Source organism: Panthera onca, chromosome B1 (assembly GCF_046562875.1).
Source record: "Panthera onca isolate mPanOnc1 chromosome B1, mPanOnc1 haplotype 2, whole genome shotgun sequence".
Taxonomy (NCBI): domain Eukaryota; kingdom Metazoa; phylum Chordata; class Mammalia; order Carnivora; family Felidae; genus Panthera; species Panthera onca.
Window position 1 is genome coordinate 145,555,637 of NC_138342.1, and position 4,108 is coordinate 145,559,744.

At 41.4% G+C, this 4,108-nt stretch overlaps 1 pseudogene; it reads left to right on the top strand.

Moving 5' to 3' along the window:
- Positions 1-554: 554 nt before the first annotated feature.
- Positions 555-1,952, top strand: LOC132691935 (Y-box-binding protein 1 pseudogene; annotated as a pseudogene).
- Positions 1,953-4,108: the final 2,156 nt, after the last annotated feature.

A 4,108-nucleotide genomic window follows, 5' to 3' on the forward strand; every position in this document is an offset into this window, starting at 1 on the left:
CACTAGGGAAAGATCTGTTTCCCAGGGCAATGGAATACCTGATCATGGCCCACTGGAGACACATGCCCACCGATACACAGTCAGAAGACATTCCATCACTGTGTTCCCTTCACTGTGTTAGGGCCTCAAGAAATAGTGGTGAACAAAAGTTATTCCTTTTATAAAACTTATAGTCCAGAGGGGAAGGTAGACGTTGAACAAGTATTTACGGTTGTGACAAACGTTATGAAAGAAAAGCGCAAGTGGGGCAGAGGGAAATAGAAATGTACAATGGGGGTAACGTAGCCTGGAGAAGCAAGAGAAATTTCCTAAAGAAGTAACATTTCAATTCGTCTTAGTAAGAAAGAGTGAGAAAGAGTTAATCGAGTAAAGAAGACAACAGGGCTAGGGTTAGTGTGGAGAAAAGAGGTATGGAACCTGACTATGCAATCATCTGAGATGGAAACTATTCTAGAAATTGAACATTGGGCCAGTGTGCCTGAAGCTTGAGAGAAGAGGGAACAGTAAAATAAAATGAAAAAAAAAAAAAAAAAAAAAAAAGGAACTGAAGAACTATGAGTTGCTGTGGGCCTAGTTACCATCACATGCTGGGAGGAACCTCAGCAGTCACAGCTGCCCCAGTCACCATCACTGCAACTGTGAGTGGTAAGGCTGGGACCCAGCAGCCACCTGCCCTCGGCACTGCTGACACCAAGCTGGGCTCCACTGGCAGCAGCCAGGGTGCAGGGAGTGGGCCCAGGTGACCTCACATGGGTGGTGCATGCCTGTGGGGGCAAGGTCATCGCAACAAAGGTTTGGGGAACAGTAAAATGGTTCAATGTAAGAAACAGATAGAGAAGATGTGATGCATTTATACAATGGAATACCATTTAGCTGTAAAAACAATGACATTTTGCCATTTGCAATGACATAGTTGGAGCTAGAGAGTATTATGCTAAGCAAAAAGTCAGAAAAAGATAAATACCATATGATTTCACTCATATGTGGAATTTAAGAAAAAAAACAAATGAGAAAAGAAGGGGGGGTGGGGAGAGAGGTAAACTAAAATATAGACTCTTAACTGTAACAAACTGATAGCTACCAGAGGGGAGGTGGGGGTGGGAGTGGGTGAAATAGATGATGGGGATTAAGAAGTGTGCTTGTCATGATGAGCACTGGGTGATGTACAGAATTACTGAATCCACTAAATTCTACCCCTGAAACTAATATTGCACTGTATGTTAACTAACTGAAATTAAAAATAAAAACGAAAGAAAGAAAGAAAGAAAGAAAGAAAGAAAGAAAGAAAGAAAAAGATATAGTTTCATCAAAAGGAATGACACCAAGGAAGATGTATTTGTACACAAGACTGCTATGAACAAGAATAATGCCAGGAAGTACCTTCACAGTATAGGAGATGGAGAGACTGTGAAATTTGATATTGTTGAAGGACAAGGAAAGGGTACAGAGGCAGCAAATGTCACAGGCCCTGGTAGAGCTCCAGTTCAAGGCTGAAAATATGCTTTGGTTGGTAACCACTATCGATGCTATCCATCCAGGGAGTCTTCCACACAATTACCTGCAGAAGTCCCAGAATAACAAGAGTTGCCGGGGGGTGGGGGGAGGACCCTATGGGCATCAACCACTGTCTTCCAACCCTTCTGTGCAGGGAGAAGTGGTAGAGGGAGCTGACAAGCCAGGTTCAGGAAAGTAAGGTAGACCAGCAAGACAGAATATGTATCAGGGTTATATACCATGATTCCGCAGGAGTTATCTTCCCCAAAGATAGCCTAGAGAGGATGGCTTTGAAGAAGATAATGAAAATCAAGATAAGACCCTATGCCAGCAGCCACCTCAACATAGGCAGACACCCAGAAGACTCTAAACCACACCATGGCAAAGAGACAATAGCAGTCAATCCAGAAGCTGAGAATTCATCGACTCCCAAGGTTGAGCAGATCAGGGCTGAGTAAGTACCTGCTTATCATCTATACTATATCATCTGGTTTACTCACCTAACAAGAAGAAATGAATATGAAATTCCAGCAATAAGAAGTAAATGCAAGGTTGGAGCTGAAGACCTTAAGTGCTTGCTTTTTGCCCTTGACTACATAAATAGAACTATCTGCACTATCTATGCAGCATGGGTTTTTTTTTTTTTACCTATTTTTTTTTTTTTTACCTATTTTTACCTAAAGATGTCTCTTTTTGGTAATGACAAGTGTAGTTTTAAAAAAAAGCCTAGTTTTTCTCAATACACCTTTAAAGTTTTTTAAATTGTTCCATATCTGGTCACCTTAAGTAACTTAGGAACCTCATTTTTAATTTTTTTTTTCTTAACATTTAGTTTTGGGAGAGTGCAAGCAGGGGAGGGGCATAGAGGGGAGGACAGAGGATCTGAAACAGGCTCTGTGCTGACAGGCTGACAGCAGTGAGCCTGATGCGGGGTTCAAACTCATGAACCACGAGATTATGACCTGAGCCAAAGTGGGACACCCAAACAACTGAGCCACCCACATTCCCCTAATTTTTTTTTAAATTTTAGATAGAGAGAACACAAGCAGGGGAGGGGGCAGAGGGAGAGAGAGAGAGAGAGAGAGAGAGAGAGAATCTTAAGCAGGATCCATGCTCAGCACAGAGCCTGATGTGGGGCTTGATCTCACAACCCTGGGATCATGACCTGAGCTGAAATCAAGACTTGGACACTCAACCAACTGAGCCACCCAGACACCCTTCATTTTTAATTTGTAATAAAAGTTTACAACTTGGGGGTTCCTGGCTGGCTCAGTTGGTAGAGCATGTGACTCTTGATCTCAGGGTTATGCGTTTGAGCCTCACATTGGGCATAAAGATTACTTCAAAATAAGATCTTTAAAAAAAAAGTTTCCAACTTGATTTTTTTCAAGAGTCAACCAACAGCAAGCACCTATTAATAAAGTTCTTGAAAGAAAGAAAGAAAGAAAGAAAGAAAGAAAGAGAAAGAAAAAAGAAAAAGAAAGAAAGAAAGAGTAAGTTATATTTTGCTAGGCCTCATAGGACACCTTGCAGATTTTGAAGTGTATGTTAAAGAAAAGAGAAAGCCATAGAAGAGCCTTAAAACATGACCATGGATACACTAGAGAAGATGTATTTGGAGGGAATAAGAGATGATATTTGGGAACCACATAGGAGCTCACTATAGTAATCCAAGCATGAGATTATGGTGGATTATACTGGGGTGGCTATAGTGAGGATGGAGAAAAGTTTATGGGTTTAAGAGATATTTTAGAACAAAATCAACAACCCATGACATGGATTATTAAAAAGTAGTCTAACAGAACAATTTAATATAGAGGGTGGAAATACAAACTGATCAGAGAGACTGGGATTACTGGACTATACTGAGGGTCCATTTCAACCTGATGACTGTCATTTTCCCGGGATGTACTCTGCAGCCAAGTGCTACTGAGCTTACCCAGAAATGCTGATTTTTCCAGGCCAAGTGTGAAACATAAACAACTCAGGAAATTCAGTGATGGCCAAGAGAGTGACTGGAATGCTGGACCATGGAATCCAGGCTGCATAAAGAAGATAATAAAGCAGGAACAGATAATATGAGGTAAAATGCATACTGAGAGTAGTTGAGAAAGCAAGTGCAAAGGCTAGGAGGTTTCTGGTGATCAGAAAAATGATGTATATATTGGCGATTTTCTAGACAATTTTGGGAATTGCTGAGATAGAAATGGAGAATAAGGTCACTGACAATGAAGAGTTAACAAAATGAGAAGCTAGTATCGGAGCAGTGTGACCATATGGATGTGGAAGTCAACCAAGCTGATGACAGGGTTCAGAATGGAAAGAGAGACTATAAGCCAGATACCAAAGTCTCCACTGAATAATGGAAAGTGTCAAGGATGAGACAGAAGACAATCCTGGGATGGGGAAAAATGAGTGTAAGAGTCTTAGCTTACCAACTGTCAAAAAATACCAACTGTTAGAAACCATAATGTTAAGGGGTACCTGTGTGGCTCAGTCGATTAAGCATGAAACTTCAGCTCAGGTCATGATCTTGAGGTTCGTGAGTTTGAGCCCCACATCAGGCTCTGTGCTGACAGCTCAGAGCCTACAGCCTGCTAAGGATTCTGTGTCT